The 12,659-nt window shown below is 36.2% G+C and overlaps 1 protein-coding gene across 18 annotated transcripts in view; it reads left to right on the plus strand.

Annotated features, from left to right (window-relative positions):
• LOC310900658 (uncharacterized protein) overlaps positions 1-12,659 on the plus strand; it is a 255,378-nt gene that overhangs the window by 50,860 nt on the left and 191,859 nt on the right. For 3 of the 18 annotated variants that reach the window (XR_014585304.1, XR_014585305.1, XR_014585306.1), the window contains exon 1: positions 2,505-6,793. The exons of 11 other annotated variants lie outside the window; for them this stretch is intronic. The gene's annotated coding sequence lies outside the window, so the exon portion shown is untranslated. Of the gene's footprint in view, positions 1-2,504; positions 6,794-9,514; positions 9,589-9,834; positions 9,957-12,659 lie in introns of those variants that run through there. 4 more of the 18 variants (XR_014585302.1, XR_014585303.1, XR_014585296.1 and 1 more) reach the window with 4 other exon arrangements.

Genomic DNA, 12,659 nt, shown 5'->3' on the forward strand with positions numbered 1-12,659 from the left:
AATTTATGCTCATCTTCCAAAGAAAATACATACTGACAGACACTGTAAAGGGACTTCCAGGTAATACTGTGCAGTGGGTAATAGGAGTTAAAATCTTGTTCCATAATGCTTAGCTGTGTCTTTCAGATATACCTTAACAAAGATCCTATGTACCAGCTTTTTGGTTGTTGTTTTAGCTGGCTGGCTGTCATTTAATAACTCTGTAGTGCTTGGACTAGTAATTTTTAAACCCCTGGCACGTAACCATCTTATATCAGGGAAACACGGTAAATTGCATAGCATCATAACTTCAAGTACAGGTATGATACACTTAAATTGCTCTCTGCGTTTTTATGCCTGTCTTAGTATGATTTAGCAGGCTAGTTGATATTTAAAGGAAAAAAAAAAGCCTGCACAAGCCCACTCAAAAAGAAAGAAAACACAACAGATGTAGCTAGATATAATTTTGAAATGTATGTATTTATGTGAATAGAGGATAGGTGACAGGATTGGGGAAACATGTATGACAGCTTAAAAAAATAATGGTTTTGGACAGGTATATGTGTAGATTTTGGGTTACCAGTAATTTGGTGGGAGAGTGGTTTAAAAAGAAATGGGAAGACTTACTATTGAACAAGTGACTGGCCAGGGCACAGAAATGTGCTGTGGATATGGTGGATTTCTGAGTTGTATACATATAAAAGATCTCAAACTACAATATATTATAATTTTAGCAAGTACTTTTTTCTTATTTTTACTACTGCAGCAGAGTCCATCAATAAGCTGATATTTTGCATGCTTGGCACTTAACCTAGGGGTTATAAAATATGAAATATTGATAGAACATGTATCAGCTCCAATCTGTCTCTCCTAAGCAGTGACTGCACCTTCATTTTATACTGAGGTTTTATCTCCTTCACAGGATTTCCCGCTAGCTTACTTGGACTGTTACAATTTATTTGCACTGGAAATGTAGAGTATTGGTACTTAGGTTAGATACACACATTAATCCTAAAAAACTTTTTGGTTCATGAGAAAGTTTCTTCACTGGCAATTTTTTTCCATCCTACATTTTTCTATGCCTCATAACTATGACCATATTAGATTCAAAGGTATGAAAGTAAAAGCTGTTATGATCAAGAGGTATAAAAATTCCTTTATCTCCCGAGGGTGTGAAGTATCAGTTGGTGGAAGGAGCTGTGCATTCCTGTTTGGATCAGGTGCTAAGAGAATATAAGAATGTATACAGCCAAAAATCCCCAAGAGAAACAGATTTTAAATTCTGAAAGCACAAAATAAGATTCAGTCTTGTTTTTTAAATACAACTTATTAACATATGTCATCCATCAGGACTAATTTCCCCTGAAACTTCCCTTCCTGGGTGACTTGGTTTGGTCTCTGTCTGATTACAGTGCCTTTGTAATTTGATGAATACACCCCAAGACACAGCATGGTCACACAATGTTGTACTGCAGAGCCACAGCCATTTTATACATTTAGGGAAATAAATGTAGAAGCTGGCTGAGTAAGCAAATATGTATTTTTAGACACAATTAAAAGCGGGCAATACTGGACTAGTCCCTGCAGGCCCTTGAAAGAGTAGTCGTACTGCTTCATTTGTAGAGAATACATAGATGCAGCTATTGTGCACCCTAATTCAGGCAAAATAACATATCATTAGGGTGACAATAGACATGATTTATCCTGCTGGACTTCACTGTATGCTGAAGAGGTTGCTTTTACTGTGTTTTACAATAGTGTTTTCCCTGAGAGCTCAGAGTTTTAGGAAAGCTGTAAACTGCTTTCCAGTATCTCTGACTTCTATTCAGATGGTTGCCTAAACCTTTTACATCAGTTTTCAAATTTTAGGCTGAGGCAGGGGAATGAAGATGCTAAAAAAAATTTGGGAGAAAAGAGGTTTAGGGAGTAAGAGCACAACATGGAGCGTGGGTGTTAAGGTTAGGAAAAATTAAGAATGTGAATAGAGGGGATTGATCTGTGTTACTAAATGTTTCTTTGGATTTAAAATGATTAGTGGATACTTTGCTGTATATGGCTTGTTTTGGTCTACAGAGACCGCGTAACTCTATTCAGTCTTTAGTCAAGTGACACGATTGTTGGCCACCATGCACAAGTGCTGAAAGGTGTTGTAATGTTTGAACAGCAGCACTGTGATGTTCCTCAAGAAAGAGATGAGGACACTGGAGCACAGAGGAAGAGATCTGATAAAAAATACACTGTAGAGAGTTGAATACACTTATGACCAGAAGGACAAACAAGGGTAAGGAAAACTTGTGCCTTTTTCTAATTTGAGATTAAAAGTGAAGCATATATAAAAATAAGGCTTTTGATTTAGAGCTAAAAACACCTAACATTTTACTTATTGAGACTAGTACACCAACAAGGACAACACTTAAAAGAGACTTTACCCTTCAGTATGCAACCATGACATAAACGCAAAGCTTTCGTATGCAGAATTGTGGAAAATGTCATGCATGTTGCACAGTGAAGCAGGGGGAAGACTAATTGTAAATTAGTAAATTGATGGCATTAGAAATAGAACTGAGAGCTATTGCTGGACAGTCCAAGTCACTAACGGCCATCTGACTGCTGTACAATGCCTGTGAAATTGGTGGATTTTGTCCTGTTTTTAGTACAATTCCGTATGACAAGGACTGCCATCAGAAGGTGCACTGGTGAATAACAGTAGTGATATATATATATATATATGTATATATATATATGAAATATTAGCACTGACAAGATGCTGGTAAGTAGAGCTATTCCACATCAGAGAGAGAATAAATCGCATCAAGAACTTTATTTTCAGGTTACCCAAGTGCATGTAGTAGATTTGTTTATTTACTTGCAACAAGATGTGTGCCTGCATGCATATGAACACAGTCCTATGATTCTATGATATACAGAAGTTATAAGCAAAACTTCTGTTGTCATCAATAGGAAATGAGTCAAAAACTGTTATGTGTGATAGAAAGTATCTTAGGAAGTAATTCTGAAACAAAATCTTATTTTCCAAGGATTTGGTAGTTATATTAACTTTTAGTAAAAGCTTGCACTCTTACAAGAAACTTAATGCATTCTGTGGGTGTTGTAATTAACCCTCACTGAGTCTTTGTAGTTAAGGTAATGCCATTACTCCCAGGAGCAAGTACTGTTCTCTATGTTCTCTATGGGTCAAGGAATATGGCCCTAAATAGAAATTGAGGAAGAAGGGTTAGGAAGAATTTAGGAAGGCTTACATAGTGTCACAGTTTTGCAGGCAAGCAGATTTGGAGACAATGAATAGAACAAAACCCTGAATGGGAAGACACCTTTCATCAGTGTTTCTGCTTCTTCAGAGGTATCTGTTGCAAATATTGACCTACACCATCTCCTTAGGTTTGTGTGGCACGATCACATTGCAGGATAATACTAGTATTGGTACTTAGGTAAATGAAATTAGAAACAGGGCTGTCCTGCCATGATCACATGTACTTGCTACATTTAGACGTTATGGTCAGGCTGCAGCAAAGCTAAAAATTATTCCTTACTCTTGCATAGAACTTTTCAGTTTACAGGGAACCTAAGCTATCCTCAAAAGCTGCAATTAGCCTTTTTTGGAAGCAGAATAATGGACTGAATGGTTTATTGTCTTGTTCCGATATGGCAGTTCTTCTGGTTTTATATTCAACAGGATTTCATTTGTTCCAAGGAAGTATTAAAATGTCATTCGTCTTGCCTAGAATTTGCTTTTTCCTTTACAGCTTTTGTGATAATCTTTTGTGGTTGGAAAATAGCAAGCAGCTTGTGAAGAGTTTTCCATGAGAAAAGATGAATGCTATGTTTATCTTGTCTTTGCCAGTGTATTAGTGAACAGCTTTTTGTCCTTTCCAGAAACCTTTCAGTAAGTGGAGTGTCAATGATTTCAGTGCTGGCAATGTCCTATTAATGTCTTTCAATGTATCTTAGGCGCAGCAGACACTGCAGTTGTTACTTGCACAGGGTGAGTTTACCACATTGTACTTTGTGAGCCAGGACAAGTTGAAAAATTATCAGATGGCGTTTCCAAGGACATGATCTAACTGACCTTCTCTATCCCTCCTCTCCAAAAAGTTCTCCTGCCAAAGCTTGGCTTCACCTATGCAACTTCCAAATGAATTTACTTCCATTTATGTACAATTCCTGACCACTTATAAATGGTTGTTTCTCTGTAAAGATGAGCATTTGAGTGAAAAACAAAATACAGAAGCAAGAGAGAGCTGCTCTAGAAATAGATAGTACTGTGTGGATGAACTCTAGTTGTGAATTATTGGAATTCTCTTCAGACAGATTTGTAGGCAAGTGTTAGTCACTCCAACCTTTCCCTCACGAGTCGTTTAATTACTTTTCACCAGTTGCTGCATTTAAATTTCTTATCCTTTTGATCCTATGGGAGAGGCAGATTGAGTACTGACATCTGCACAGTACATGCCGGTTGTTGTTTGTTTGTTTCTACATTAATGTTTATGCTTTTTCCTTATTCAGTTGTGTATGCCTAATGTTTAAATACTAAATCTATACTGATTTATAGAAAACTTTTTAGATTTTCACTAAAAGAAGGAATTACATCTTCAGAAGTAGCTGCATGACTGGTGGCAAGAACTAAGTTTCAGAATTACATTACCCTTTTGAAAATCCACTTCCAATAAAACCCCAGTGAGGTTTTATTATTTATTGGTTTAAGTTATTAAGTGCCTTCCATTAAAGTCCTGGGGTTTAAGTTTATAAATGCTGGGCATCAACAGATAACCTGTTGTAAAAGAGAAATGTAAGTTCTCTGCGTCTTTGAAACCAAATCATTAGATTCTTATTGAATTCTCAAGTATAAGCAGCATGCTACTCTTAAAAAATCACTCTGTTGGCAATGAAGAGCATGAGAAGATATGAGTTTTCTGTCTAGGATGGAATTCTGTGGGGTTGTGTTGTATGCAACCATGCAGACTGTATTAAAATGAGACGGAGCTGGAATCAACCATCAGTTGCAGAGGATATTAGATCAGACAAACAGCTTGAAATACAAATTTCAACTCCAAAACGTGACAAAGGAAAGTAAGCTAATGTATTTAGCCATTCTGTAAGAACTTCCCTGATGATTAGTAGTAAGATCTTGATTGCATTGTGCAAACTATTATTGTTATACCCACCATGCCATACTTTTCAGTCTAATTTATTTGTGTTTGTCTTTATTTTATAAATGGTCTGTCAGCCACACAAACTGCAAACGAATTAAGTTCAAGATAAGAGAGAATCTGTTGTGTAGAGCTGTAGTGTTATCTAGCATCTATTCAATGTCCATGTACGGAATGATACAGGATAACTTTTTACGAGTAGAGATCAGAACAGTGCCAGTCAGCGGTCTCAGGGTTTTAGATAACAATGTTCTTATCTTCAGTGGAAAATAACCTGCAGTATATTCCTTACATGAAATAATTATAACTAACAGTTTTTGAGCTCTTGCTGTCCTCCAAATAAATCAATGTCATGCCTGTGTATAAACATCAAAATCAAGTTATAGATCAATATAACTTCAAAAAATGTTGCTTGAAAAGTGTCTGTTTGCTTTGAATACTGTGATAAATGAAAATTGTTCGAAAGGTCTATGAAAGCAGGCATAAATAATATTAGATTGCACTTTTCCTAGCACTGCATGGTTTTGGCTATTAAGCATTAACTTACCATTCCTCAACATGCTGATTGTACAGAAATAAAAGATAAAAAAAAAATTAAAAAATTAAAGGTGTAGGTTTTCAGGTCAATGTTTGTGATGAAGAATTCCAGAAATGGTTTCATTGTTCTTCATGTGTTTCGGTTGCAGTCAAGGAAAGTACAGAATGTGAACCTAGTACTGGTAGCATGCTTCTAGTCCTTTTCCATTTGGTATTGATTTATGTGATTTCAGGCATTGTGATGGAAAATCTTTAAGTGTTCTTTCAAAAGTTCATGTGTTTTTTTGTGATCCCACGGTATTCCAGGTCTGGGCTTTGGGAATTGTGCTTTTGGTTAAGGTATTTCTGGTGCCACCCTTGGTTAACAAGGGCCACTGATGCCCTCATTTCTGTTTTGTCCTTCATGTAATAAGGTAATCAGTTCTGTAGAAAACATCTTCCCCATGGGCTTCATTGAATGTTAGCAACTGACAGAGCACTGGCTACGTATTCAGATGTAAACGTATAAGGATGTTTACACAATGAGTGTCTTCAGCAGCATTGTTTCCCTGTGTCCTTTTCTCAAGAGCTCTGTCTTTCCATTTGAAAGGTTTTGCTGAGTGACTGGTGCAGGCAGAATTTCAATTACTCGTCAATGTTGTGGAAACTGCAGTCATCCCAACACATGGAATAAGTAGTCAGCTTTCAGAACTACAGTGATTTTTTTTTTTCTCTCTTATGAATGACTCAATAAAAGTGGAGGCTGGTTGTAACAAAAATACATATGGTACCCATGGCTCATTCAGGCAGAAGCTTGAATTAACTTTACTAAAAATGGTGTTTGTAACTATACTGTACTTCTGAGAAATAGTCTTGTAAACTCCATTGCATTGCATTTTGTAGCACCAAAGAGACAAGAGCAGCTTTTGGGTAAGCTAGATCACAGAACAACCTTTTCCCCAAACTAGCTCCAGAAAGTGGACATTAACATTACTGCCCAGCATACTGCTTAGTCTCTCATCTTTAAGCTATAAACCCTTGAAAATCTTCATCTCTATTCAGTAGCTAAATATAGCATTCATAAAAACGAAGAAAGCTCATGTTTCGCAGAATGTGACTTCTGTAACTCGGTAAGTTCTATACAACTACCTAAATCTTCATTTCTGTGTCTGCAGCACTTAGCATATTGCTAAAATGAGCAATCTTTTTCATACCACTGTAATTTTCAAGGAAGACAAATGTTTATCGATTATGTAATGCTGAAGTCTCTCTTTATCATCAATTTTTGTTGCCTTCTGACTGTCCTTTGTAATTAATATGACTATGTTTATGGAAAAAAGGTAGAAAAGAGTATTAATAATGTTCTGCAGTTGTACAACTTCTTCCATATAGTGATTTAAAGCCATTTTACAAATGTAGATATGGTGCACCCTTCAGTTGTAAGAAGGTATCATTTTACAGAATAGGAAAATGAAATAACTAACAATACTGTGCTCCATATTTAGGACGTCAGATCATTCAGAAAAGCCACATTTATCACTGCAAACTGAGATAAATAATCTTAGTTGTTAAAGTACTTAAAAATGTGCACTTGTAGGGTACACAATGGGAAATGCATGTATTTTTCACAAACCATTCAGCAGTCTCCATTTCTTGGACTTTACTAACAGTATGTTTTATTTGAGTAACAAAAAGTGATACTGGTAGAAAAGATTATTAAGTGGTTTTCTGATACATGACTTTTGTATGGGACCACAGCTACCGGCATGTGATTGCCAATATTCCTCCTCAGACTGTAAAGATGAAAACAGGAGGACCATCAGTCTCATTTTGTGATGTTATCCCACTAAAGCATTTCCAAATAAATATCTTGGAGAGCAGAGTGAAATACTCATCACATGAAATACTGTTGAGAACTTCATAAAATTTGCTTTGCAGGCATAGCTAAAATTGAAAGAGAGTAATAAATATGGTCCTTTGGTTATCTCAGTCAGGTGGTGTTCTTATACTGACCTTCAGCTGTAAGAATGTGTTGGTCAGCTAGGTCGGTGTCTGTTAAATATTGCTGAAGTTAATGCTATTAAAGTTATCAGTACAAAATGGTTAGTTTTCTATGGAAATATGTATCTGAGGTCATGGTAGATCAGCATTTCAGGCTTAATAGATCTCAGTCATCTGTTGGAAAGAATGTTGGTTATGAAGTGGGTATATACATAAGTAGTAAAAAGGAGAATTGGATTCCTTGTAGTCCATCCACTGAGTGTACTGAAGCAACTGAAAATAGTTTATGCACATCATTTAGACAGACAGTTTTTGTGACAGTCACCTTCACTTAAACTCTTGGTTGCTACTAACCTTTCTTTATGTATATATATTTGAGGTGTGAATTTTTTAAGGTGACCTTTACGCACTGACGGATATCAGGCATCATAAAATGAATGTGTTGGTTGGTGGTTGGTGTTTTTTTTTTCTTTTTTCTTTTTTTCTTCTCCTGTGCAATAGCAAGCACAAAATGCTCCTCTGAGAAGAATGATGGGGCAATTTAATACATTCTGCCTTGGTGCAAGCAGACCTGGTACTCAGTAATGCAGTTGTTGAAATCAGAAGAGTATGCAAATTCATGACTTATACTAGCAATGGGACACTAGTCCCCAGTGGAATTAGCTTCCAGCTCCGGTGATCCCGAACTTTTACTAACTTAGTAATAAGTAAAAGGAAAAAAACCTCTTGTGTTACTGTAGACACAAGCTATAAGACTGCATCTTACTCATAGTACACTCCTATAAGAGGAAGGAGAGATGAAAGGAGGAAAACTACATGTTTTTCTATTTCCTGAACCCTGACCCCTTTCCAGTCCTAAACATAGTTGATGAGCAGCTATCATTGTAATAGATCAGATGAACTTGTCAGATGAGTGGAAAGTGTGTGACCAAAACACATTTCAAAATAATGACTCCCTAGAAGCAGTAAGAGAACCAGTGTTAGAAGCAGCATGAGTCTATGCTACACCCTGTGAAATACCTAGTTCCTTTCTGAAGGAGATTTTCCTCTCTCCGAGCATGGAAAAGGAGGAGAAATAGAGGATGGAAAGGTGTAAAGGTACCTTCTCCCTTGTTACTCCACACAGGCTGTATGTATACAATAGAAAAAATAAATTAATGGTAAGTGGAATGTCATGGCATTAGTTGAACTTGGTGTAAGATTAGCTCATTCACCTCTTTCATACCAAGGCAAAGGTGATGGGTATTAGAACTTCTGCTTGAACAGTTGTGCGTATTTTCCTTTAGATTGTGAGAATTGGAAATTGCATTGGTATGATAAAGCAAGCCTGTGACATGCCAAATAAAATAGAACGTGAAGATGTACCCCGATGGTAGTTTGCAGATCACAGGAACATAATATGAAATGACAACAGAGTAATTTTTGACTTCTTGGATTCTCTGAACAGATATAATCACAGTAACCTAGGGAAGCTTTAAAGGGACTGAAGCATTTTAATTTGGGGGCTAGGGTTGTTTTTATTATTATTATTATTATTAATATCAGAAGGTTTATCCATTCATTGGTTTTGTTATTTTTCCTTTGCAGAAATGGATTACAATGTTCTTTTAAAATATAGAGAAGGGAGCTGACATACTTTCTAATTACCCCTGGAAGCAATTTAAAGTTAATGGGCTCTGTGTGATCTTTATTAGCTTTCCTGCTAATTAAATATAATGCACAGACTGCCAATGTATATGGTATGGCATAATGTAAAGTTTTGGAAGACTTCTGGTAGCACATTTAGTTTGGTCCATTGACAAATATATATATTATTGTATGCTAGAAATGCATTTATTTTTTTTTCAAAGGATGGGGAAAAAAGGAGGAAGCATGGGAATGGCTTGGTATTTTTAAAGAGCTCTGCAACACAGCTTCACAAAAAGTAGGTTGGATGTCTGCTCTTTGAGTTCTGTCTCTCTCTATAGGTGGCAAGTGCCTTAGATTCAACATTTGTTCATCTGTTTGTGGTGAATCTGACAAGCTGTTGTATGACTGCAAGAAGACAGGCTGACAAGGAGTGTGAAGAAGACAAATTACCATTCATAAAATTGGTCGAGAGAGGATAATGTTTTAGGAGCTTGGAAAGCTTTTCTGAAGCACGCCTTGAATTTTTATTTTTTGTCTGTAGAATATTATAGGAGTAAAAGGCACTGTGCATACAGCTGAGGGCATGGTACGACTGACACCTACAGGATGGAGCTCTGCAAAGTGTACACTTGAAGAAATACTCATTGTTTCTGAATTAACAAGGTAGAGGTTCATTTATATGCCACTTTTTTTCTTTTTTCTTTTCTTCCCTTTTCCCATCAGTATAGGTGATATTCTTTACTTGTCATCCAACTCTTTAATTTTTTAAAAATTAGGTGAATTTGATAAGATCTTGTGAGAAGAGTAATTAATACCTATGTTCTACTATAAATGAAAAAAGTGTTAAACTTTTTGTTTTTAAAGATGCAGTGTAACCTTTGAACGAAGTCATACATACACAGTGGGACTAAGACATTGTGTTTAGTCTTTGGCATTAAGGCTGGAGATGGTAGGAGAATCATCTTTAATAGAAATGGATATACTGCCCTCCCTCAGCTAGCTTACAAACACCTGAAATCCCTGTGGAATACTTAACTATTTACTGAAGAAAGGAAAATGCTTTCAAGGTGATATTCTGACCTGACTAGAAGGAGAAGCATGCAAAAACAGAGATACATATGATGATGTGTTGCTAGCTATTTGGTGAGGCTCAGGACCAAACTTCTGTTGGCCTGTAAAGTACTAGATCTAGCACCATTTTTAAAAGAAACATCCTAAACATCACGATGGGTGCCTTGTAAACAAATGTGTACATACAATTGCTGTTATTCCCCAACACAGCTACTCCTACTCTTTGAACTAACTTCTGAATATTTTCAAACATGAACTTTTGAATAGCTTTTCTGTAGTTCCACTAGCACTGAAGACCTTAAGGTAGAAATCACTTAGAATAGTAAAGATTGTAGTTGGGCCTATTTTAATCCGCAATTCAAATCTGTCTTATATGTTTTTCTTAGAAGCCATAGGAGAATATCACAGTGTTCAGAACCAAACAGCATGATAACCCCAGGCAAATATTGACCTCTCTCCTTTTGAGTAATAAGCAGAAGTAATCTTTGCAGTCTTGTTCAACAATTACCATGACTGCAGTATCATCTAAAGCGCGAAAACTATTTTTGCAATGTAGATCTGATACAAGTCCACAATTTTGTAGCTTATAGCAGATGTTTTGATTCTGGAGAATCCATAGCAGTGAAATGATGATACTTATTTTTTGTGAGAGAATTTTTGTGTGTTGCTCTAGTCTTTTAGTCTTAAAAAGGAAAACAGAAAATACCTTGCTAAAGAGCTGCAACCAAATTATAAAGATATGTAGTGGAAATCACCACCATAAGTTTGTGGGGTCCTGAATTGTCTTTGTCTTTGCTTCCCTATAAGATTGTCATTTTAAGATCCAAGTCTTCCATGCTTTAACATTGGCACATCTTTTCAGTAAGCCAAAAAAAATATGCACCTGTTGTTCCACTGTGCATGAATCCCTGATGTTGTTCAATATGCATGGTCTTAGGTAGGAAGTCTTTTCTGGATCGTGCCTTACATATATTTTTTTTATTTTATTTTCAGCTCCTACATTTTGTTCTTTTCTTAAAAAGTCTTTGCTGTACATTATAAAATGCCACGTACTATAAAGTGTGACATACCAGATTTTCAGCTAATGGAAAATGGAATTGTTTAATTATAGTCCCCATTTTAGACCTCTTCTACCTTGATTGCAGAGATGGTCCATGTTTTGAGGTTCTTTTGCTTAAAACAGACATAAATATTATATTTTAATTATAGTCACAGAACAGAAAACAGTGTTTCCTGTATTTTATGTAGGTCTTTATAAACAAGACTGACAGTTTTGAACTAAGGTTGCTGAAGGTAACTGCTTAACACAGTTGTGATATTCACAACGGGTTGTATATGAAGAGGGAATATTGTATCTAGCTACACGTTTCATGCTTAGAATTAAGGCAATTTACTGTTTACAGTGCAAGGCAAACAGAATATACCTGATGCATTATAGTCCACTCCTATCTCAGCAGCCTAATGTTTAGGAAACATCCTCTGTGTGTTATATTCTGTAGAGAGAGCATATCTTTTGCATTTAACCCTTTAAATTTTTAGAATACTATATCTTTGTTCTGGTTTGAACAGGATAACGATCCGCATATTCTTGCTGCTCATGCTGTGCTGAATTCTTATTTGTACTCAAACAGTTGATTGCAAGTAACGAATGCCAAAAGCATTTTGTATGATTTCAAGTTTCTGCCAATGAAGGCTGACCTTGTTTATTTCTCTGGAAATAGCTGCAGGGTATAATTGAATGTTTGCAGACAGTTGAGTCAGAGTGCTGGAAAAACAGTCTAAGCAAAGTATGCTATACTGGAAAGTAAAGTCTTTCCTAGAGAATTACGCTTTCAATTATATTCACCTTTCCAACAGCATATGATTGACAACCTAAGTCTTTAACCTATTTGCTTTTTTTTTTTTTTACAGGGTTTGGAAAAACCCTACATTCATTTGTAGGTAGAGTGAGTTATTTATTAATAAAGGGAAGGCCTATCGCTTCTGCACACTGATCAGTCATTGTTTTCTTGAAGAAAAGATACTCCTGAGCTATGTGGGAGCTTTTGTTTGTTTTTAACAATCACGATACTCTCACTGCAACAGTCAGGTTTACAAGACAAAAAGGCATCTGAGTGGTGCTTTCGGCTTTATATAGAACAGAAATCTAATAGCAGTCCAGCAGTCATAATTTTCCCAGTCTTGTCTCAAATTCTTTTCCTTTATTTCACCTCACAGTTATCTCTTTTCCCTTTTTTCCGTCCTGTGTTTTCCTTCATTACACTCCTTTAAACGACCCTTAGCCTTTCTTTTTTT

Source organism: Anser anser (genome assembly GCF_964211835.1).
Source record: "Anser anser genome assembly, chromosome: 5".
NCBI lineage: Eukaryota > Metazoa > Chordata > Aves > Anseriformes > Anatidae > Anser > Anser anser.